This window comes from Lissotriton helveticus, chromosome 3_1, assembly GCF_964261635.1.
Source record: "Lissotriton helveticus chromosome 3_1, aLisHel1.1, whole genome shotgun sequence".
Lineage (NCBI taxonomy): Eukaryota > Metazoa > Chordata > Amphibia > Caudata > Salamandridae > Lissotriton > Lissotriton helveticus.
In genome coordinates this window covers 1,646,011,599-1,646,037,787 of record NC_136061.1, presented here as the reverse complement: position 1 = coordinate 1,646,037,787, position 26,189 = coordinate 1,646,011,599, and positions in this window count along the sequence as shown.

Below are 26,189 nucleotides of genomic sequence, written 5' to 3'. Positions count from 1 at the left end.
TTCTGTCCACCTGGACAAAGCGCATACAACTACAAGGACATACTTGAAACCTCGACATCGCTCCATCTGAATATAATCCATCTGGAGGACTTCAAAAGGGTGGTCAGGAGGTTGGAATCCACCTTGTTCCACCGGGACACTTTTACCTGGATTGAACTGGCAACATATCATACAAGTACGGACTTTCTGCTTGGCTGCAGCTCGTAAATGTTTGTTAAACCAAATGTTCTGGATACTGTCTAACATGGCTTTTTCTCCTAAGTGTGCTGGACTATGTGCGGTATTGATAATGACTTGAACCATTGAGTCGGGGAGAAACCATGTGGCTTTTCCCCTCGTCAACCATCCCTGATCTGTCTGGACCCCTCCTTGTTCGGACCATTTCTTAATTTCCTCGGGAGTAGCATGTAACTGGATATCTATGATATCTTGAGTAGGGTCCTTAACTGTCATACAAGTAGTCTGTTCGAGAGTGGATGTCGGTGTCTTGTTAACTGGCATGTCTGGAGTCTGTGCTGTAAGCTTGGCTGTTCGATCTGCTAGATCATTTCCTTGGGAAATAATGTCAGTAACTTTAGTATGTGCTTTGCATTTCATAATAGCGATGGATGTCGGTAAATGTATTGCATCTAACAGAGCTTGAATGAGGAGACCATGCTGAATCTTGGTTCCATGAGAAGTCATGAAACCTCTCTCCTGCCAGAGCACTCCGAAGTCGTGTACAACTCCGAATGCGTAGCGTGAATCTGTGTAAATATTAACTTTCAGGTTCTTGGCACATATGCAGGCTTGTGTCAGAGCGACTAGCTCTGCTGCTTGAGCAGACAGGGTGTCAATACGGTGTGTTTCAATAACTTCAGTGTCAGTAGTCACTGCATACGTGGCTACTAGTTCTCCTGTACTCGTTCTCATACATGAACCATCCACATAAAGTGTCAGGTCGGGGTCTGGTAATGGAATATCTGTCAGGTCTTGTCTCGGCTTAGTCATAGTGTTAACTACTTCCACACAGTCATGTGTGGCAGGATTTGAAGTAACTGACGGTAACAGTGTAGCAGGATTTAGAACGTTGCAGCGTCTGATTTCTATGTGTGGCTGGAACAGTGTCAGTTCATAACCTGTCAAACGTGCAATTGTCAAGTGCTGAGTCTGTGTTCGGTTTAAAAGAACTTCCACGGAGTGTGGAACTTGTACTGTCAAGGAATGTCCTAATACTATGGAATCACTTTGTCTAATAGCTAGTGCTGTGGCTGCAACTGACTTGAGGCACGCAGGCAGAGCCTGGGCTACTGGATCTAATGTGCTCGAAAAATAAGCACAGGGCTTGTATTGTCCTGCTTGATCTTGTGTGAGAACGGATAATGCTGTACCATCACGTTCTGTAACAAAAAGCGTAAAAGGCTTACTGTAGTTCGGTGTAGCTAGAACAGGTGCTTGGCATAAAGCTTTCTTTAACTCATTGAAACTAAGTGTATGTTCAGATGTCCAAGGGAGGACAGTCGATACGGCTGCCTCCTGTGTCGTTAACTGTATCAGTGGCTTGGCTAGAAATGCATACTGAGGAATCCATTGTCTGCAGTAAGAAGTGAGGCCGATAAAAGCACGTACCTCCTTCTGTGTCTTGGGCTGAGGGAGACTCGCTATTAACTGGATACGGTCAGGTGTCAACTGCCTACCCCACTTGGACAGTAAGTGGCCTAAGTAGATCACTTGCTGGACACAGAATTGAAGTTTTGAAGGGGACACCTTGTGCCCCATCTCGGCTAGGAAATACAGAACTGTGAGTGACGCTCGCTCGCAAGCACGTTCAGAACGGGCAGTGATCAGTAGATCATCGACATATTGGAGCAGGGCAGTGTCAGTTGGCATGTGAATATTGTCTAGTTGTCTCTTAAGTGCTTGACTGTAAATACTAGGACTTTCTGTGAAACCTTGAGGAGCTCGTGTGAATTTATAGCTCCTTCCATTTAAACAGAATCCGAAAAGGTACTGGCTGTCTGGATGAATGGGGACACTGAAAAATGCATTCTTGAGGTCGATTACGGTAAAGAATATTGCCTCAGGATCAATAGCTGTCAATAGAGATGAGATATCTGGAACAACTGGGTACTGGGGAATGATACATTTATTGAGTTCTCGAAGGTCAATCACTAATCGATATACTGGGGGTGCATTTGTATCAGTACGTTTCATGACTGGAATGATAGGAGAATTACATACATTGGAGTCAGTTTCTACAACTACTCCTTGAGCAATGAGCTCGTCAATAATTTTGGATAAGGCTGCTACAGCCTCAGGTGGCAATCTGTACTGTCTGATTCGTGGTAACACTACACCTTGCTTGAGAGTCACACGATGGGGTGTGATTCGCATGAAACCAACATCAGTTGGACCTTGCGCCCATAGATGTTGCGGGACATTTGACAATCTCGGATCAAAATCTCGTAATACATAGTGACCCTTGAAGTCACGTAAAAACAAACGTATCCCCTCTGGGGAACAGCAAATAACTGCACCTAATTCTTTCAGTGTCTTAATGCCTAACAAATTTTCTGGACATGACTTCGTAAGCAATAGATCAGTAGTTCGGGACAATGGACCAACTTCTAAAGTAACTGGCTTTGATATCTCGTTTACAATAGGCTTTCCTGAAAATCCAAGGGAAACATTTCTAGAGCCTGAGAGCGGAGCCCCTGGAACCTCGTCGTGACTAATGGTAGTCCTACTTGCCCCTGTATCAATCAGAAACTTTCTGTCTTTCCCTAATACTTGACTGTGTACGTAGGGACCTTCTTGATCTACAGGAATCTCGATGAGAGGCAAGCCTACCTCCCTCTCTAGGCTGTTTCATGAATACGCTTGATACTCTGGATACTCGGATTGTGCATACTGGTACATCTGCTGTGTAACATGCTGTGTTGCAGCTATAGGCTGCGGTGCTGGAACTGTCTGTTGTGCATTCTGCGGTGACTGAGAAGTCTGTGAAACTTGTTCTTGTCTAGGCGGACGTGGTCTTTCTTTAGTTTTGCCAGTGGCTATATTGTGTTTCAGAACTGCACACTCGTTTATAAAATGACCTGGTTGTTTACAATAATTGCATGTCCCTTTAACGGGAGCTGCAGGATGACTGGCTTGATTCGGACCCCTCTTATGACTGTCTTGAGGAACAGATTGTGCAACTAGTACTTTCATTTTCGTGTCTTTCATACGTCTCCTCTCGTGTTCTTGCTCTTCTCTGATTCTATTCTGGTGATACTGGAGCATTTGGAGCATCTGGGACGGGGTACTAGCTTGCCAAGTACTTTCGACTTTCAAAACTCTATTCTTAACTTGTGGACTTGAATTCTCGACTAATTTAGTAACAAAAAGATGAGGGTATGATCCGCTACTCGTCTTCAAACCACTGTTTATTATAAAACATTTCTCAAATCTAGAATAAAAATCACTAGTATCTTCGTCTGGTTTCTGTTTACATGCTGAGATTGCATCCCAGTCTTCCTTTTTCGTGGCTAATAACCTAGGCAAAACTTGTATCAATAATTCTGGTAATTCTTTACATTTGTCTCCAAGACCGGTACCTGGTACACGTATCTTATCTTCAGCTTCTAGAGCTGTCCAATCGATCTTTTTCTCTCCCACCTCCCAATCCTTTTCCTTGAGTTTTTCATATATGCCCGCAGGCAACAGGACTTTTAACATTTTAATAATATCTGGATACGTGTATTCTCCCATACGGAGCATGTCTTTTAATTCTCGGTGGAACCCTGCTGGATCTTTGTCGTGACAGGGAATTAATTTCTTCATCTCTAAGAGTTCCATCTTGGTAACTGGGGTGTAAACAAATACTCGTTGCATTTCACCACCCGTTGTCCTAACTGGGTGTACTTCTCGTAACGGATGCTGTCTGTCTATGTAAAACGGTTTACTTTCTGGAGGTGAGACATGAACAAAATGCGGATTTAGGAACGTTCTATATTTGTGGCGCTGTTCTAGAATGACACTAATTAAATCGGTGCCTAAACCTTTCCATCTATACTGGAGTAACTCGTTCAGGACATCATGTAACGGACCTGGATCAGAATGTTGACCCTCATACAGAGTAATGAGGTGTTGGATCATATACATACCCACCAGTCGCTGCTCGGCTGGGGGCAGTTTCAGAAACATTTGTGCCACTATTTCGTCTGGAAAAGTGGTAGAATCAGTAATCCATCGGACTGCTGATCGGGCTAGTTCTTGTTCATGCATGGTACTTAACTCACTATAACCGATTCGTGATTTCAGAATGTGATCGGTAGCTTGAAATACTTGTTCTAGAGAACCTTGTTCTGGTGCTGGAAGAGGAACAGTTTTCTTGTGTTCTAGGCGTAAATGTCGGTCTGGAAATCTAGATTTACCTACATACGCTATTCTGGCGGTGTTCTCGTCGTCTACCTCTTCAGTAGGAGAGTCATTTTCTTTCTCGCTTCCTAGAGCTTCTTTGCGTTGTTCGTGTAACCTTATTTTTTCTTTACGTATTTTCTTGTACATACTCTATACTATTGAGTGTCTTGTGCTTACCCTCGGCTATATTATCACTCCACTTTGTCAGAATTTTCATTTCGGTCGGATCTTTAGTCGGGGAATCTTGTTCCCTAATTAAACAATTGATCAGAAACTTTAACAGCATGAACTGGATCTCAGATTTTCTGTGAGACATGACTTCACCAATACTTTCTGGATCTTGTCCTGTACGAATGAAACGATACATTCTGTCTAGATCTTCTTTCATATTCGGTAGGGTGTCCAAATACTCGGTCACCCGTCTTACACGTAATGAATATATAACCATACTATCATCACCTGGGACCGGATCATAACGGCATTCGGTAAGAGCTCGTCTGATATCTGCAACAGACTGATGTTTGGGCGTGCGCTGTAACGCACGTTCATGTAACTCGACTGACGTTACACGTTTGTGTGGCGGCGGGGTTCCCGGAGGACCTCCTCCCGCGGCCCCTAAACTGGAATCGTCGACTGATACTCTTCGTGCTGGCAGAGTGACCAGTGTAGCGGGTACTTGTAATGTAGGCTGGACCGGGGGTACCGTAACAGGTGCTGTAACAGGTGCCCCGGTGACTGGAGGAGCAGGATTTACATTATTTACAGGAGCTGGCGGAACAGGATTTGCATATTCTGGGACTGTGTCGTCCAAATAGGACGAGAGAAAAATATCAGCTGCGGTCGGTTTGTGACGTAGCTTGGTCGGAACTAAGGGTGGCGGAAAATTACTGGATGCTTCCGGGGTTGCTTTAGGCAAGCCCTCGGCAAGAAGAGGATACATACCCTTAATGAGGGCATTCCTCTGTCTGTCTGACTGTTCGGTTTTAACTCGTTCACCTATTTCGATTAATTCCCTTTCTTGGGCTCTTTCTAAGGATTCTCTACTTAATTCTGACTTTCTGATTTCTTTTTCGGTTCTTTTATGAGATTCTTTGCGCCATAACTCGATGGCATCTTTCTGTGACTGTCTGGCTTTCTTTTTCCATAATGCTTCTTCTACTCGCATGATGCACTCGGCATCCCATGTACCCGATACGGGCCATCTATACTTTTCTTCTAACTGTTTGGTGTACTCCACCCACAAATCTAGATATAATATGGCACTTATGCCATGCTTTTGATACATAAAATGACCTGGACTGTCCCTAGGCGGGACAGGAACTGCTTCTTCTAACAGACCTTTTCTAGTTCTTAACTGACGTAACTTTGAAAACAATGGCATGACTGGGCTGGAGTCTAGACACAATTACAATACACAATGAACACGATAATTACTGAAGGTACACCACTTTCATACCACGACATTGAAATACATGAATGACATTTAAAATAACAGTTCGGACAAAATACTACCTGGAATACTGGAAACAGAATACATGAATTTCTCGAGAACAGAACGGACTAGAACAGAAACGAGGTGCACTGCTAGAACAGTACGAAACTTACCGGTCTCATAAAGAGACACGTCAGGACCCGCATCCACCTAAGTGGACACTTCGTGTTGGATCTGTGTACCCAAACCCACGGACCAGAGACAATGCAATTGACCCTGTCTGGATACTACCCCAGCAACAGTACTCACCGGGCAGCAAGAACGGAAGGCCTCGGACTGGACTGGACTGCTACGACGACGGACGGACGAACTTCGGACTTCAGTTACAGGTGGGCCTCCGGATACCTCGGACCTTGGACTCTCGGCTTGGGCTCTGGTCGGGACTCGCCGCGTTCCTCCACCGCCTCGTCTGGACGCTGGACCGCAACCTCCGTCTCCTCCGTGGGCCTGAGGGATACTTGAAGCAGAAATATCTGCACGTGGCCGGTATGGTTCCGTCACGGCTGCAGAGGATCAGGGGGCTTGCGTGGCTTCACCGGCGCGTGGGGAAAGGGCAAGTCCCTGTTCGGGCGCCATTATGTGGTAAATAAATAAATAATACCTCTATTTTTGACTAGATATACAATAACAGATAGCTCAATAAATAAGAGTCAAGATTCGAGGTAGTAGGAGTTTGCAGGTTTAATACAGCATAAAGGACAGGAACAGGACAACCTGCACGGGAATAGGATGGCAGCGCTGCACGGGGCAGGGACAAAGGAATGGCAACTTTTAATAACAGTGCACAAGTATATATACTTAAACAAAATACATGATGTTCAATACAATAGGCGTAGCAGTGGGCAGGGCCTGTAGCAGTCGCGAAAGATAAGGCAGAAAGTAGGTGTAACAAGAGGCGTGAACAGGGCGTATACATAGACATGTGATGTAAACGTAACGGAATATGTCACAAATGGGGCGGAAACATGGAGGGGGCTACCTAAGGAGCCGGGACCTATAACCTAGTGGTGCGCGCAAGCTGGCAATGACGTGTTACTAGGGAGAAGCTGGGGGCTATGACTTCTGAGCTAGAAGGAGAGACGGAAGTCTGGAGAGTCAGAGCGACATGTACCTAAACACTATCTAGTATCTGATGTTTAGAGAACATGTTGATAGAATCCAAAAGTTATCAGGGTAAAGGCTAACAGACACTAAGACTGGTGCATGCATTATTCTACATGTAGTGCGTGTTGAGGAATATTAAATGACCATAAATACAGTATTTCTCTTACATGGAGACGTAAAGGCTAGACGATGACTGAAACTATTGATGCGATTCAGTAGCTTAGGAATGCAGAGAAGGAGGGCTGGACTGATAACTAGAATCATAACATACTCTTGGCAGACTGGCAGGCAGAGCCAGGCCGAGCCGGGCACTGTGAGGCAGGAAGTAAGTGAAGGGTCAGGGATACAGGTGGGGGCTGTATCGCTCCTCGGAGAGGGTTCAGGAGACAGGAGCTGAATCTGAGTCCGGGCCCTTTTGAGGCCTAGAAACGGGGACTTTCAATGAAATAACGTGCACACTGAGAAACGTGGCAATGTAGCTTTACATAGGCCTAATACTCGTAGCTTTCACGAGAACTGGAAACTGGCATACTAGAGATGGACACAACTGTAATTGCGTCTTTAATCGATCATGGGGAATACATATGCATATTAATCATGCACATATAGCATAAGATGGGGAACACGTAGGGACACAGAACATGGCAAAATTTTACTTTTCCACAATTGGGTGGCCATTTTGGGGACAGGCACTGCGGGGCTTAGCAGAGGCTCGTAATCAGATATCTGAAGACCCCCCCCAAGTGTCTGTTTGGTGATTGTTGCGGATCGGGATTCACGAGTGTCCACCTAGGAGAGACTAAGGATTCCTTGCAGTATGCTGGTCGAGTCTTGTTGCTTTTATTAGTCCCACAACTTGTGCGGCCATTTTGGGGTTAGGCGTTGCGGAGCACATCCGCAGTTCGGGCTCCGTTTTCACTCGGTTCTGCCCGTGCCAGCTATGTGGAAGCAGCGGTCCGGTTTCGGGGCAGTCCGGACTCTCGCGGGTCCGTGATGGGATGTTCTTAAATCGAGAGAGGTCTGTTCGCCGCCGATCACTTTTGGGGTAACAGTTTCCCTAGTAGAGATGTCGGGTCGCAGATCCTCCAATCATCCGTTCCAGCTGATGATGGGAGCTCGATTCAGGCATATCCACCTTGGGGTTAGGCCGGTAAGTGCTCGTTCTCGAATTGCAGAGATGGTGGGGAGGGCGGCATGGGTTCTCCTTGCAGCGGTGATCCCAATGCCTGGGAGCTCGGTTTCAGAGCTCAGTACCCACGGCCATCTTGCCTTCTATACATAAATCCTGTTTCTGTTATGCCTGCAAAAATGCTCCTCCATACTCTTCCTATCAGACTTAAATCTGGTGTTCCCATCTGTCCTCTACAGTTCTTTAACTGAAAAGCCAAACATTATAACTGTAGGTCAGGTGCAGCCAGCCCCCCTTAAAGCTGTTTCCGTCTAAGTTTTTTCAAAGCAATCCTAACACCTCTGGAGCTCCAAATGAAGCTACTGATCCTCCCCTGTATCTTTTGCAACCTCTTCTTGTCAAAAGCTACATTGCAACAAATCTAATTAGGACATTAATAACATCTGTGCCATTTTGCAGTACAGTGAGTATTGGAACCATTTCAAACAGCCCACTCAACATGTGGTACAACACTCAGGTCAACTAAACACAAAAAAGGTCCCAGGGGTATGTTTTAAGACCCTGACTGTTAAACCCCCTGATTAGAATTGACACCAACCTTGATTAACAGTGAGTCCACACAAAAAATGTACCCGAATATACAACAAAACAACAGGGAAAAGTTTAACAAGAACGAGTTCCCATCAGTCCACCATCGAAACCGCCCTTCATCATCTGGGATCTCTTGTGTATATATATATATATATCACATTCAGGGGTAAAACACCTGTCCTGGCAGACGATATACCATGCGCAGGAGTAACCCAAAACAATTATGCAGATATGAAGGAATGGCGTGCCTAGTGGGGAACTGAATAGCAGTGCTTGGAAAAATGTGTGTTGTGAAAAAAGAAAAGAGAAGAAGGCTCTAAAATTAGGTCGTGATCGGGGAAAAAAACAATTTTAATATACACCCTCACACTCCTAAATCAGTAAAAACAGTGCAAATTAGTAGTATAACAAATGACTACTAAGAAAAGATGTAAGGTCGACATGTTTCTGCAGTCGAATGGAGTCTCGAGATCTCCTGCTGCTTCCTCAGGACCATTAGTGCTACTGCTAAGTTAAAATAAAATTAAACCATATCACCTGAATAGTGTATGTATACTCGTCTTCCCGTCCTGAACACAAGAAGAAAATAATATATATAAGGGTACATTATGAAAAAGTAAAATTATCATCAATAACATGCACGTTGTGCCCTCATTATAATGTTATTTGTATTGGTCATAAACAGGTATTGACCATCATCAAGACCATCATAGTCTGTCACAAATTACCAATTCGTAAATTTGCAAATTTGAATTCACTCACCCACTTGATGGGAAGGAAAAGCCCCACCTCACCTGGCACGAGCTCAGGTAGTGGATGCACCGCACTACAAAGGAAACAACAAACAAAAAGATGTATATACACCTAAATACATTCCTCATCTAACTAGTCTAAACATGCGCCAAAAACGGCGCCGCATTCGCCTGCCGATGTCTGAAAACACCACCTGGTCACATTCACCGCTTATGGGAATGTTTTGCAAATTGTTATCGGTCCTGTGACTCTAAAACCAATAACTAACAGACCCAGAAGACCGAGATCGGAGGTACACACACACAGGTTCGTATTCCTTGGTGATTGTAAGTAAAACTTACCTCTCCGTCGGTGCACCGGTCGTCCCTCTAAGCTCTATCGTGGGGAGGAACCGACTCGGTGCACCGGAGGGAGATAAATGCCTGTCCTACTTCCGCATTGAGCGTTGGGCGTGTACAAACGTGCCCGGCGCGTGATTACGTCTCGAACGCGCTATTGCTGTCGGGAAGTGTAGTTCTAAAGGACATTACATCAAGATTAGGAGTTCGAATCCCCGTTGAGAGACATAAATACTCGAATGGGACAATCAGCAAAGTGCGAGACCCGCAATATTGATGATTGATAATTACATCTCTCAAAATTATGTCTAATCATTATTAATCAATGCCTCGGGGAAAACAGTTCTAATCCCCGTTTGGACTCTTACTCATAAAGCTTGAGATTGCCGGGTGGGCAAAGGTTAGATAATATTCTTACTGCTCAAGGGTCAGTAGGTTTCTGCACTCAATATGATAATAGTCACACTATATATATCCCGCATGTAAGTAATATGTTCATGGAATAACCACATTATCTCATGAAACCAGTATTGACATTCTCAGTAATAGCCACTTATTACAAACATACTGTGTATTGTCTGAGGGATTATATGTTAGAATAAAAATATTAATGATAATATTGAAAAAAGTGCCTGGCATTTAAAGCGACATCCATGGGATGTCTTCGTTCAACCCACATTTATCGCTCCGAAGTCTGTAGACCCATTTTTGTTCACATTTGAACAGGAATTTGGAGGTGTCAGTTACAGAAGAAGGGATCCATGGTTGGTCCAATACCGTCCAGAAAATATCAGAGGGTTGATGACCTACTCGCAAAAAGTGATTCGTCAGTTTCGTTGCTTGTTTACAACAGCGAATCGAATTTTTATGCTCAGAAATTCTTAATTTAATTTTTCTGGTGGTCATCCCCACGTAGTTCAGTTTACACGGGCATGTTATCAAATAGATCAAGTTCGAACTGTTACAGTTGGTGAACCGTCTAAGCTGCCAAGGTCTATTAGTGCCTATGTCTATAGTGAGTGTTTTGGTCGTTTGGGGACAGGCCGCGCAGCTACCACAAGGATGGTGTCCAGTAACTGCGGGCAAGTCCCATAAAGTACCAACCGCCCGGGGGATCACGGTTTTAGGTCTTGTATGGACCAGCTGATCTCTCAAGTTTTGGCCTCTCTTGAAGGCAAACAGAGGAGGAGGTATTGAATCAGTACCTGTATTAAGAATCTTCCAATGTTTGTTGACAATTTTTTGGACCTTATTAGAGAGTGTGCTGTATGTATTTACACAAGTAATTCTTTCTTGTTGGATTTTCGGAGGTGCCAATTCTAACAGACATTCCCTGTTGTTATTAGCAGCCCTTTTCTTTGCATATTTGATAAGGCGTTTAGGATATTTCTTATCTTGTACATTTCTTTCAAGGGCTTGGGAGTGTTCTTGGAAAGCAATTTTAGTGGAACAATTCCTCTGAATGCGGAGGAATTGCCCAAAGGGTAAATTATCCCTTAATGCTTTGGGATGGAAACTCTCATAATTTAACAAGGAATTCCTTGCCATTGGTTTCCGGTATAACTCAGATTGTAGGCCCCCTCCTGATGCAGAAATTAACAAATCTAGAAATGATAATTGATGTTTATCAAACTCAATGGTAAATTTGAGGAATTGATTCCTTTCGTTCAGCCATGCATGAAACTGACGAAGTTCATCTTCCGTTCCTTGCCACACGACCAAAATGTCATCTATATATCTTTTCCATACTTGCAGACACTGAAGATGGGGGTTAGTGTCTGCGAGTACGTGTGTTTGTTCGAAGGTGTGAACATACAAGTTAGCGAGACTAGGAGCAAAGACACTTCCCATGCTCGTCCCGCTAACTTGTAAGTAGATCGATTCCTCGTATTGGAAGAAATTTTCAGTCATGGCAACCGTTGCCAGAGTCATGATGAAACTGACCGGGGTGATCAAATTAAGATCTCTGTTAGTCAAGAGGGCTTCAATAGCCTCTAATGTCTCGGTTTGTGGAATTGATGTGTATAAACTCTCCACATCAAATGACACCAAAAGGTCAAGGTCTTCATTGAATTCAATATCTGGCAAGATCCTTAGGACATCTTTGGTGTCCTTAAGGAAAGTGGGCATCTCCCGCACTATTGGCTGCAAGAAAAAATCTACGAATGTAGATAAAGGTTCCAACAGTGAACCAATACCCGATATGATAGGTCTACCGGGTGGGGGGCGTTGTGTCTTATGTACTTTTGGTAGCGTGTAAAAGTACGGCATTTTAGGATTGACAGTGCATAGGTATTGGGATTCCTTTTGTGTAATCCATCCTTCTGCTAGGCCTTCCTCAACAATATGGCCAATAACCACGGTCAACCTATCAGTGGGGTCACTGTCCAATTTGCGGTACGCCCTTGTGTCATTTAATTGGCGCATACATTCTTCACGATATGTATCAACATCCAACGGAGAGGTAAGTTTTACTTACAATCACCAAGGAATACGAACCTGTGTGTGTGTACCTCCGGTCTCGGTCTTCTGGGTCTGTTAGTTATTGGTTTTAGAGTCACAGGACCGATAACAATTTGCAAAACATTCCCATAAGCGGTGAATGTGACCAGGTGGTGTTTTCAGACATCGGCAGGCGAATGCGGCGCCGTTTTTGGCGCATGTTTAGACTAGTTAGATGAGGAATGTATTTAGGTGTATATACATCTTTTTGTTTGTTGTTTCCTTTGTAGTGCGGTGCATCCACTACCTGAGCTCGTGCCAGGTGAGGTGGGGCTTTTCCTTCCCATCAAGTGGGTGAGTGAATTCAAATTTGCAAATTTACGAATTGGTAATTTGTGACAGACTATGATGGTCTTGATGATGGTCAATACCTGTTTATGACCAATACAAATAACATTATAATGAGGGCACAACGTGCATGTTATTGATGATAATTTTACTTTTTCATAATGTACCCTTATATATATTATTTTCTTCTTGTGTTCAGGACGGGAAGACGAGTATACATACACTATTCAGGTGATATGGTTTAATTTTATTTTAACTTAGCAGTAGCACTAATGGTCCTGAGGAAGCAGCAGGAGATCTCGAGACTCCATTCGACTGCAGAAACATGTCGACCTTACATCTTTTCTTAGTAGTCATTTGTTATACTACTAATTTGCACTGTTTTTACTGATTTAGGAGTGTGAGGGTGTATATTAAAATTGTTTTTTTCCCCCGATCACGACCTAATTTTAGAGCCTTCTTCTCTTTTCTTTTTTCACAACACACATTTTTCCAAGCACTGCTATTCAGTTCCCCACTAGGCACGCCATTCCTTCACATCTGCATAATTGTTTTGGGTTACTCCTGCGCATGGTATATCATCTGCCAGGACAGGTGTTTTACCCCTGAATGTGATGTATATATATATATATATATATATACAAGAGATCCCAGATGATGAAGGGCGGTCTCGATGGTGGACTGATGGGAACTCGTTCTTGTTAAACTTTTCCCTGTTGTTTTGTTGTATATTCGGGTACATTTTTTGTGTGGACTCACTGTTAATCAAGGTTGGTGACAACACTCAGGTCAGCTTCCCCCAATTTGTTGTTAAGTTCTTGAACAATATGGCCTGTACCTTTTGAATATATCTCTGCAGGCACCAACTCCTCATTGACAATCATTCCACTTGCAATAATTTAGAAATTCAGTGTTCACTGAAGCATCAGCAATGTTTTGGTGAGTTAACATCTCCAAGTTCATCTTGGTCGATGTTAATGACCAAAATCCTTCAAATTGCACAGGTAGAGATGTCAAATTTTTGATGCAGGCAAGGTCAATTGTTCCACTAGCAGACATTTGTGTAATTCTCTCACATTCTTTGACAGATAGTTCAAGATAACTATCAAAGACAATGTGCCTTTCTTGCAAGGTGCACACTGACTTTGAAATCGGTAGAATAGTCCGAACGACCTCTTTGAAGTTTTGCATGGATGAAATCTTGACCATTCGCAATTGTGACATAGTCCACAACAACAGCAGTTTTCAATGAGGACACCTTTTGGAATTGAAATTCTTCATGTAAAAGCTTTTTTTTCGAGCTCTTGTACGAGTTTGTGATTCACTGGTTGGGTTACAGCATCTCCATTAAATAATGCGTTAGTTGGAAGAAGATCATGTAACAGAATGTCCTTGATAAATTCACCCCCTTCATTTGCTACATTCATCTCACTATGTGCTTGCGAAAGTTGTTTGTAACTTGTTTTGTAGTGGCTGGTTGGACGAAACTCGTACTATGGCAATTAAAGCTTGGACGTTTAGTTTTAGTGATTATGTCAAACAGCTTTTTCTCTTTCAATACAAATCTATCTTGCTTCAGTTCTGCCTATTGTTTCGATCCATGTTCCAAGACATCTAGTGGAAGTGTCTTTATATCGTTATCCATTTATTGTTTGTTCACACAGTTGTGTAGTCGCACAGGCTCAGTCATTTTAAAGGGGTTTCCTTGCTGTTGCATGAAATGAAGAAGGCTGTCAACATGTTTATTAAAACGTTCCCCTCTCTTTCTCACAAGTTTGTGGTGAGGAGCAGTTTCACAATGGTCCATTAATTTTGAATTTGTCATCTCTCTGAAAACATTGCAAATGGAAAGGACTACATAGTAAATTAGCTGCCATTGAGCAACATATTCACTTTCATGTTTCTGACCAAAAATTCCCTTGGCGCTTTTCTGTTATCTCTAGATTCCGTTCCAGTGGCATATCTGGAGCAATACCATTGAACACCTTCCCTCTCTGTCTTTCAGCACAAAATGTCTTTGAATTAATTTTCTGTAGAGGTATAGTTTTTCCACCTCTACCTCTTCAATCTTCCCAAATACCAGGACCCATATCTCAGGTAGTTTATGAGTCAAATACGCAAAACTCAGTAATCAGTGACTCCACAGTCTTCACATGCAGCTCCCAATCACCTTCCCGATCAGCAAGTATCATGTTTTTCATTAGAGCTATCATGTGTAAAATATTTCCCCAGTACTTGCAAAGTTCAGATTTTTCTTCACTTTATTGAACACTGCACTGCTTTGCATTATGTATTTTGAATGAAGTGCACCCTGTGCCTTGTTCACTTCTGAGATGAGATATGCAAAACCTGATTTGTCATTCTTGTTCCAGAAAGCATTTAAACAAAATGTTTCTGTAGCCTCAGATAATGATGAGCATACCTTGTAACAAACTAACATAATGACTGGACAGTTTTGCTTCCGAAGATTTCAGCCTCAATAAGTGCATCATCTATGACACATCCACTGCACTTCCTGCACACTGCAACTCACCTTTTGTCATGTGGAACACACCCATCATTGGATAAAGATCATCAAATTCTACTGGATTGCTCATAAAAACGTCAGCTAAAATACGGAAAACACCTTAATCGCAGAAAATTGGCAGGATAGGCTGGTCTTCAAGCTGAGCACGCACATTTTAAAAATCTTTTAGCGCTATGTATACTGTTGCATAGTTTGTGACTGGAGATGGTATTACTGGTAAAAACCCAAACTTCTTCAGTGGGACAGTATTCTGGGAGATCAGAACATTAATTTCAGCCCACAGTTGAACTGGCTTTTCTTCATCCTTCAGTCCGCACCGAAGAAGGTATACAATAAATGCAATTAAATCAGCTTTGCGAACCGCAGCATCAGGTAGAACAAGATCCACTTTGATACTTTCTGGTAAACTCTGACGTTTTGATGGCTTGTAGTGATTTTGCACATGTTGGAAAGGCAGTTGGGTTATAAGTTTACATCTTTGTTTATTAATGCCTACTGCTGACACAGCTTGTTTTCCAACAGCTACTGCATTGGTACATTCCTGAAAAAGTACCATGGCAGTATCATGTGTGGTGGATGTTCCAGACAAAGAAGAGCTGTCTTCAAAATCAAAATTATTAAGAGCAGCAATTGTGAGTCCTTTCCTGGAAAAGTGACTTGGAAGTGGTGTGCCAGATTTTACAGCATGAGCTTCTAGCAAGTTCCTGCTCCATACTATGTCATTATAACTTGTTGATACACAAATCCTATTCATTGAAGTGATTAGCTCTCTACTTTTGCACTTGTCATAGATTGCTGGGGCAGTAATCATGTGTAGCGGAGTTTTCTTTCTGCCATGATGTAATTCATAAAGGATCATTTGGAAAAGACAGTACATTTGTGCATAAGCCTGTTGGTTTGTGGGATTGTCTTCCGCTTCTTCACTTGTATCTTCAAAGCCATCATCAATGTTGTCGGCTTCTGTTCCGAACTCAAGAACTTTTTTCTTGAGTTCAGTTTTGTTTTGCTGATATTAAACAATGATGTAAAAAATGTTAAGATAACATCTGGCATTCTTGTTGACTCCCATGATTTTCAGAGCTCTAGGGCATCACAAAATGTGTCACTAAGTCCAAAATCTAAATCTTTCAGGATGTTTCTTAATATGGTTCCTGCTGATTATACCGAATCCTGTGTTCGTATTTTGAAAACAAGAACTCAAATCAGCTGAGAACACCATAAGTAGCTCATTCCTTTTGTTAGTCTGCCAAAAACATAGTCTTTCATTGTACATTCTCAGCAGAAAAATCTTCATTTCATTATTCTGGACCAATACAGTTTCATCAATGTCGACCATTATTTCTCTGGTCTAACTGAGTGCGAACACGTAGCTAGCATTCAAGAGCAGCTTTAAAACTTCAATTGCTTTTTTAAAGAGTGCACACCTAACTGAAGGCTGGCGGTTACGGTGCTGCTTGGACCTCATTGTACATTCATATTTTTTAATGTATGCACGCGTGCAGTTCGGGTGGGCATACAAATTTGCTGTACATACATTCACCGCGGCTGAAAACTTCATCTTGGAAGAAACTAGCGGCAGATTAAAACATATTTTCCCTTTGAAACTCACATAATCTGTACTTTGTTCTTTTGACTAGTCAAGTTAGTCAAAAACATACAATAAATAACTACATTTACTCCACCTGTCTTCATCTGCCTTCTGCTCTCCCCTGTCGCCAGCGAATTCCTGGGTTAAAGAGAAAAAAAAGGACAAGACAAATTAGTGGTCCCTCCAGCCCCCTGTGCAAGGTACAAAGAGACCCCTTTGGGTCCTCACTCGTCGTGTTCATCTAATCCGTCCAGTGCGGCATAGTCACGCAGGAGGCTGTGGATCATCTTTCGGCACACCAGGGTCGATGTCTCCTTCCCTACTACCAGGCGGTTTCTGGAAAACAGAAGAACATCTTTAAAACAGCACAGGAGCCTCCAGCTGTCCTGGAGGTCACCTAGGGCCAGTATCTCCGGGAACAAACAATACATCACAGACTTCGCGGTGATGCTTAAAGCAAGTATCCAGGCCCTAAGCTCCGTGCCCAGGGCCTTCTGCAGGTCCTGTGCATACGTGCACTACCAGAAGAGATAGTATGTCATCTCGTCCGCGGTGCACCCTCTCGGGCAGGACTTGGACCCTAGTTCTCGCTAAACCACAGATAAAAACTTTGAAGATCCTCTGCTTTCTGATCTGTTGTTGGAGGTGGACGAGAGGTAGCCATTCAATCTTCGAGGTGGATCGGCATTGGATTTGGTTGTCATTGCTTTCTCGGAAGACTCAGATTTGTGTTGTGATTCACAAGTTTCTGCTATTTTTTGACAATTTTTTCCAGGCTTATTTCCATTATATACGACTTTTTTTATTTTTTTTAAACATATTTTATTGAATTTTCATTTATGAACATACATAGTTGTGCCCACAACATATGATTTATAGTATAGTAATCAAGGTTGTACATATTGCAAAGTAACACAATTCACAAATTCAAGATTATATTTCTGCTTCACAGAACTAATTTTACATCTTCCTCCACATCATGTTTCCAGTCTCGTAGTGCACAGTAATATATATAGCTATTCTACTAACAGTTCCCCAACTACCCTCCACCCCTAAGGTTTCAATCTCAAATTATCCGTTGCTTATACATATAAACGCACATTGGCCAGTCCCACAGTTATCTGTATATATTCTGCACATGTGAAGGTGTGACGAAAAAGGAGAAAAGAAAAAAAAAAGAAAAATCACAGGTCCCATATCATACACTTGGTATGGGCCTCGACTTTGATGAAATATCCCACATTTCAATCTTCTGAGTCCGAGGTATGGGACCTCAACCCCTCCAACATGACTTCCCATTCAAGAGAAATCAGTGTCTTACGTAGGCCTCTAATCTCTTCTCTACGCAGTGCAGCGCTTTCTGCGCCACCCCAGCGCAGTAGTTCTGTGTTCCAAGCACGCACTTCAGGGGGTTTACGTGATTTCCATTGCATGGTGATGTTACGAATAGCCAATGTAAGTGCAAGGTTTATGAATGGGTATTGTACCTTGTGTGTAGATATGTGAGTATGAAGACCCAAAATGCACTCCCCCAGTGTGTCAGTAATAGCAAGGTGTGCTGCCGCACCTGTCAGTCTCCGAATCGCATCCCAGTATCCCCGTATCTTTGGCATTCCCATACCAAGTGTATGAAGCCCGCCCCTTCTAACATAATCTCGGACATGAATGCTGTGTTTGGGGAAACATTTTATCCAGCCTGTTCGGCGTTAAGTATGCCCAATGTAACACCATTGTTTGGATAAATTTGAACTTGGCATTCCTCGGGACCTTTCGGGGGTGTTCCAGTATTATAGACCATTCTTTATCCGACAGGCCTGTCCCCATGTCCAACTCCCAAAGACTCTTCAGCGCATGCAAGGGTGCCCTCGTTTGGGAGCCAATACCAGCATACAGCCACTTAATCAAGTGGCATCCTCGGCCCATATAGTACACCATTTTGATCAATTTGTTGTCGGGTGGTGGTCTCCTCTGTGGGGCCCAGTGTGTTTTAATGTATCTAGTCAGTGCTGCATGTATTAGGTACAAATGTGCCGGGGCGCCAGTCTCATTTATAAACGTGTTGTGATCCATTAGCATCTCCTCCCCAAACAAATCCGGCACGGTACTGATACCCACATCTAACCAGGGCGTCAGCTTGCGTTTCGTGGGCCTACCACTGGTTAACGGAATACCTAATAATGGTATGTTACCTGCATATGCCTGTGCTGTATTTGTGTACTGCAGCGCCGCTTTCCAGCAGCTTAGCGCAGTTTGTAGTAAGAGGGGGAGGTCCTTTGGGGTCCTACTGCCCAGGAGGAGTAAAGCATGTAATGCCCCGCTATCAATGTCTGTGTCTGCGTAGTCAATTTCCTGCAAATTACGTCCCGCCGTCCAATATGATAACCATTGCAATTGACAGGCGTAGTAATAAGCACGAAAATCCGGTACGCCTAGGCCTCCCGTCCGAGTGCCAACTTGGAGTTTCTTAAGACTAATGCGTCTCCTGCCCTTCCCCCAGATAAGGTCTGTTTAGCAATGTAAAGGTATTTTGTGGCACCAGCAGTGGCAAATTCGCAAAATAATACAGTAGACGTGGTAAACCAACCATTTTTGCTATAGCTGCTCTGCCTGTGACAGAGAGTGTTAGCGCTGTCCAAAATATGACACTGGACCTCAAAGACCTAATTCCATTATATACGACTTGTAGCACTTGTTGTTACAATGATACAATATTTGTTCCTCTTCACCAACCATTTTCGACCTTTTGTGAAACTTTGTCTTGCTGTATTTCTGCAGCATCTCAAACTTTTTTCTGTACAGCTGCAATAAAGTTAGCTTTTTTTTGGATTAGTTTGACATCCAACACATTTTTCATTGTTGAAGGAAACCTCAGATTTTGTAGTTCGCGCCACACTGTCAGGAGGTAAAGATTCTCTGCTACCACCTGCTTCGCTCATTTTTACAAATTTGATTCAATGGAAAACCTGAAACAAAATGAATATTATCATAAAAAACCAATATAGCTAAAACACATTATTATAGAGCTGCCATTTTGGAAAATGGCAGAAGGGTTGCTCTGAGAAGTTATTTCCTGTCTCTATAACCCCTGTTAGAAATGGGGTTTCTGGTTGGCTAAGGTATGCAGCTAAGTCATGCAGAATCCACCACGCTAGTCAGGATAGGGGATTACACGTCTAAAATAACCCGTGCTTACCCCACATTGGTAGCTTGGCACGAGCTGCCAGGCTTATCTCCAGGGAGGGTTTAAAGCATTTCCATATAACAAACAGTAATACAGTGAAAACACTACGAAATGACACCACACCTGTTTCAGAGAAATATCCAAGATTTATCTGTTTAAAACAAGACCAAAACGATAAAAACTCAACATCCAGTAATCCACAATACCAATAACGCAAAAATGGACTTTATGTACAGTTCCTTGATTCAATAGCTCCATTTGGGGCTATTACAGCGTCTTGAACAAACAAACCCAACAGTTCTGACCGGTCTCTGCGTTACAGGCCAGCTACGGTTTTGAGGAGGCCTGTAAAACAGTACATTTGGTAATGCAGGGCATCGGACCTTGCAGTGAGCTCCGGAGGAGTGGCGTCGGAAGGCGTTGGTTCCAAAATTCGGTGCAGCAGTCGTTGGGCCTTTGAAATCACACGCATTGCAGTTCGAGCTCCCTCAGTTTGAAGTCAGGAGTGCCAGCATTGGGGCTGCAGTGTGAAGCAGAGCGTTGCGACGTGCAGTGTCCTCAGGTCGCTGTGCAGGCAGCGACTCAGTAACAGTCGTCCAGCACCTTCAGTGAGACAAAGGCTGCGGTGCGAAGAGGGGCGGTGCTCCGTGTATTGCATGAGCGGTGTCCACAGGTCACGGTGCAGGCAGTGGCAGCGGTGATGGCGTCACGTCGTCGGGGATATTTGGGGGGCAGTGTAAAGCGAAGTAGGGTTGAGTGCGATGCCCACAGCTCACGGTGCAAGCAGAGGCCTGGGTGCGCGATCGGACAGCACCGTCGGTAAGACCAGGGTTGCAGTGCCAAGTGTGGCAGTCCTCTCTGCTGTGCCTTCAGGTCATGGAACTGGCAGCTACCAGGCATAAACGACTGATTACTTACCTGTAATCATAATTATCCTTAATCCATTTTCTAGTCATGGCTATAATGTATGAGGGGATCTCACCTCCAATATAAGAAAGAACAGGGAATTTCAGAAGCTTCGCCCACATTATAGATATGTAAGGCCAGAATGACCAATTGTACTTTCTATTAATACAACCCCCTAAAGGCCAGCAGCTGCAAGGAAGATTGGTGGTTTGTAATGACTGTAATGAGGACATACCAGACTATGGATAATTAAGATTATAGATAAGTAACAAGGCATTATCCCTTCATCCTCGTCCCAGTGATTACTTATGAAGTACATCAAATCTATAATTGCCTTCAAGAGATATAACAAGAAAAAATTGCTTCTTTACTCAGGTAAATTTCAGAATTTATCAACCCTTCATTAAGACATTTATTCACAATTGAAGCCAGATTCCTGTAACCAAACACATTCTCTCCCAACCCTACACCCTCAATTCTGTAGTGTTTTACAAAAGTGTTTATTACTGCTCTACAGTTTGTATTTAGTGTAACACCCTGTACCGCTGCTCAGGATGTTGAAACACTTTTAGTGGACCTTCCCTGAACTCTTTCTGGGATAGATAACTCAGCCAGAGATTATGCTAAAGAGATCATGTCACAAGTCCATCTGATAGTAGATACATTTGATCCTTTATGACTTTGGTCCTTGACTCCATTAGTTACAAACAAATGATCTGTGTGCCTAACATCACTAGATTTGTCAATGTACAGGGAAACTGCTCTTTTTACGTCTAAAAGATACCACAATTCCTCCTCTTTAGAAGTTGGATTAGGGAAAAATTAAGGTAAAAAACTTGACCTACATTACATGTTGAAACAATTTTTGTGTGAAAAGCAGGGGTAGGTCTTAGCACAATACCACCTTCCAGTATTTCCAGAAAAGGAGATTTGAACATTAACGCCCCTATTTCTCCAATCCTTCTAGCTGAAGTGATTGCTGCCAAGAAAGCCACTTTCAACAATAGATATTTAAGTTCCACAGAAGCCAAAGGCTTTAAAATTAAGTCCCAATAAGGTAAGACAGGCTTAATGACAAAATGACAGGTCTTGCAATAGAAAAGCTTTTTAAATTTCTTACAACCAAATCTTCAACTTGAAAAACTGCAACATCAGACGTTCTAAATTCTCTGAAGGCTGTCCATTGAGTTATCAGAGTAGAAACATCTAATTTCTTCTCAAACCCACCGTGAGAAATTTTAAAATAGCAGCAATCCCACATCCAACAGCTTAGGCACAACAAAGCACACAAGTGTTAAAAATGTTTCTACTGTTTTGCATATTACTTCAACGTAGAAGTACAACAAGGTTTCTGAATTATTTCAGCCAAATGTTCAAGAATCCCTCTACTTTATAGTTCTATTCTCTTAACTTCATAACTGAAAGAGACAGTCAAGATAGAGGCAGACGCCCATGCGTTAGAAGAGGAGAAGGAATTAGTATAATTTTTCACCAAGGTCCCACTACCATCGCTTTTAACCATGGGAACTAGGATCTGCGTGGGCAGAATGGTACCACCACTTTTACTTCTACTTTCTCTCTTTTTATTTTCAGAATTAAGCATGGAATTAAAGGAATTGGAGGCAAATAAAAGAGAAGTTGATGAGTCCAAGTTATAGACAGTGCATCCACTTTCGAAGACCCTGGAGCTGGAAACCGAGAAAATAATCTGTCACTTGTCTGTTGGAGATGCTAACAGACCCAGAAAAGGAGTTCCAAACTTTTGACATGTCTTCCCTAAAGTTACTGAAGTCAGTGAGAGATCCTGAGAAAACAGAAGCACTCTGCTCAAGTATTCTGCTTCTGAATTGTTCTCGGGTCAAACTGCGATCTCCAGAGCAAAAGGTTCTGCAACCCTGATTTCGTATCTCCCTGTCTGTTCATAAATTACATTTAATCATGTCTCTTCTTATCAGACATGTTGCAAAATAAGATTTTGAAATCCCAGAAGAGCACGGAAAATCCTGCTCCTGTAAAAGTGCACTGTTTGTTCTGAATTGGGTGGAGTCCACATGTTACACCCCAGGCTTTCTGACAGGCATTTGTCGTGATAGTTATATTTTAATCCTCGTGAAGTGGAAAACTTCTCTCCAAAAATCTTGGAAACAATCACCACTGCAGCACTGATCTGATCTGCAGAGTTAGAGGAACCTGGTTCTCTACAGCAAGTATGCTGGTTTCCAGTACTTTAGCAAATGCATCACTAGGGGCCTCAAATGCAGTTGTGCTCCATGGGACAGGAACACGTATGAGGTCCTGTGACCCTGTACACAATGCTAATATTAGGCCATTGTTAAGTCACCCTCATCAACTGAAGTACAACTTATCTTATGGCTTAATTTAAAGTTTGATGGAGATGGTAACAACAGAGTGCCTACTCCTCAAAACCGAAGGTCCGCCCTCCTCTTTTAGAGTCGGACGGACCTCAGTAAGTAAGACAAAGACTACTCCATCTATGTAGAGGACTTACTCTCCCAGATGGAGAAAAAGGTATCTGAGGTTCGGGCATTTGAATGCCTGTCCGATTTAGAGTGGGCGGTCAAATAGTATTCCCTGTCTGTCACTGCCAGTTACAACTTGACAGTAAGGAGCAGTGAAAATGGCAAAATAACCACCACACCATGTAAGAAAACTCTCATGGTGAGGGTCATTAGTTTTTCTATTTTCGAAAACAAAATCCTGCTTTGTTAAAAGTTTGGCAGACGGTACCATCATGTTGATGGAGCCAGTCAACATTTTAATTCATTGACTGGAATCAGCATGATGGTGATTCCTTCCAATAGGAGATGTCTACCCGGCCAATGCACTTCTCTATCTTCGAAGTGCAGTTACTCTGTCAGGAGGATGGAGTATTATACTCCGTTGCCGCAACTGGGTAAAATCCATACTCCAAACTATAAATCAGGTCCTAAGTCTCTCTGCTATCACTCCTGGCAGAAAAAACATGCTTATATCGGTTCTGAATTGCACTCCATGGAATGTCCTGTCTTGTCCTGGAATTATTTGACACTTCTGAAGGTTTATCAGTAGCCCATGTTCCTAAAGACATTCTTGTATCGCCACCCATCTCTTGTAAGGCCCCCTTCTAGATTGATGTCTGGAGTAACCAATCGTCTAAGTATGGATAGGCTCTCCAACTCTTTAGGTGAAGAAAAGCTACCAGAGGAGACATCATTATGGTGAATACCCTCAGAGTAGACTATACTCTGAATGAGAAACCTAAAGTGGTGTCCCCACAGACAGAATCTTGGGAACTTCTGATGCTGTATATTCAATGAAGACAGGCATCTTCCAAATCCACAGAGATCATACAATCTCCTTTCATGAATAACAGATTTATGTTCTGGAGAGTTTCTGTTTTGAAAGGAATTCTCTTAATAGACTTGTTGACCCTCCTGAGGTTGATAATTAGTCTGAATTTTCACGATAGCTTTGGAACCAAGAAAACAAGAGAATAGTACTCTCTTCCTTTTTCAATTTCGGTTACAGGAACAATTGCTTCCTTCAGAAGCAGAGTCACAACCACATTCCACATTGCATTTGTTTTTGCTTCTGTATAGTAAGCGAAGAGTAGTTATGGTCCCAGTTTTTGGTAAAGAAGAAATGAGCTCTATCTTATAACCCAGGCATCTGAAGTGGACTTTTCCCATGCCATTCTTAAAGCGTTAACTGACCCCCAACGAGTGGAGAAGTTTTCTTTGGCATAGTCAGGTCCGTTGATGTTTATTTGATTCCTGGTTCAAAGTATTCTTGTAATTCCTATTTTTGACTTTTAGAGACACAAGAATACTATTGATATGACTTCCTAGAACTTTGCTGAAAAGGGGGTCTTCTGTGAAGACTGAGAATTTTGAAAAGGCATTGTAGGTTGTCTGAAGGAGGAATGCTTTTTCTCCTTACATAAACAATGTAATTTGTCTTATTCTGCTCCAAACAAACGCAATCCCTCAAAAAGCATATGTAAAGCTACAGATTTGTGTGAGTAATCTGTATGTCATTTCTTCAGGACAAGGTTTCTTCTTGCTGCTACATTAGCTCCTTCTGATAATGCTGAAGCTGCACCACATCAAAGGAAACATACGACAATATCTCAGCTTGTCTTTCAGTTGCTTGTAGTAAATTGGAGCATTCAATTCCATCTTGGATTTCCTTAAATAATATTTTACAATGGGAAGTGAGAGATTGTCTTGTTTATGCACCACAGATGGCCAAGAGGCCTCCAGCATAACTCTTTTTGATAGCGGAATTAATCTTTTTTGTCCATCTCGACTTTGAGGATACTGTCCACTGTAAATAGGAATGTACCCCACCAAACTGTCTACCATTAAATCCACCATCACCATCTCAGGAATCTTGTTATCCATGTCCTCCAGCAAGTACAGTCTGGGCATGAATCTGGTCAGTGAGATTGTATCTCGCTCTTTCCACTCCCACATTAGAATATCCAGTATATGTTGGTGAATAGGGTGGCCTGCGATAGGGGTCCATAGAAACTGTCTGAGGACTGTTTCAGAAGAGGAGGCTATCATATTTTCTGCTGGGTAATGGATGTTTTGACATATTCTCACAAAGATTTCTGCTACTGTTTCCTTGTTGACGTACTTCCCCTTATATAGCACCGGCAGCCTTTCCATCTCCTTCTCCAAATCTGACCCAGAGTAGACATGAAGTGGAGGGAGCTGAGGATTTGGAGGATTATGGGTGCACACTGTTAGACCTGGCACTATTGGGGTGGGTCTCCCTTCCATTTTTTGCTGTTGCCTCATGTATTTTTGCTGGTGTTAGATGCTTTGGGCACTGTGCCACTGCTATCTAGCGCCACAGTGCAATTGCTCCCTATTGTAAATTGATATATTAATCAGTGGTTCCATGTATAGCTATTTGGTTTACTTGTCAGACCCTAGTCTAGTGCACTGAGTGTGCCCAGGGCGTGTAAATCCAAATGCCGCTGGTGGACCTGCAGCACTGGCTGTACCACCCAGAGAACAGCCTTGTAAAATGTGTCTAAGGTCTGCCATTGCAGAGCCTCCGTGCAGTCTGGTACTGTCATGCTGACTGGGCAAGTGCACCCACTTGCCAGTCCCTAAACCTTCCCTTTTCTTCATATCAGTCACCCCTATGGTAGGCCCAAGGGCAGGGTGCATTGTACGTATAAGGTAGGACAAGCCCTGATGTGTGTGGCATGTCCTAATAGTGAAGTACAGCCATTTTCGTTTTTCACTATTGCAAGGCTACCTGTTCTCCGTAGGCCAGAATGGGCTGTTTGAGTTATTAGATTTTATAATCCTAACTGTCTCAGAGAACATGGTAGAAATTCGAGTTTAGTATGCCTGAACTCAGAATAATAAAATACATATTTTAGTGAAGT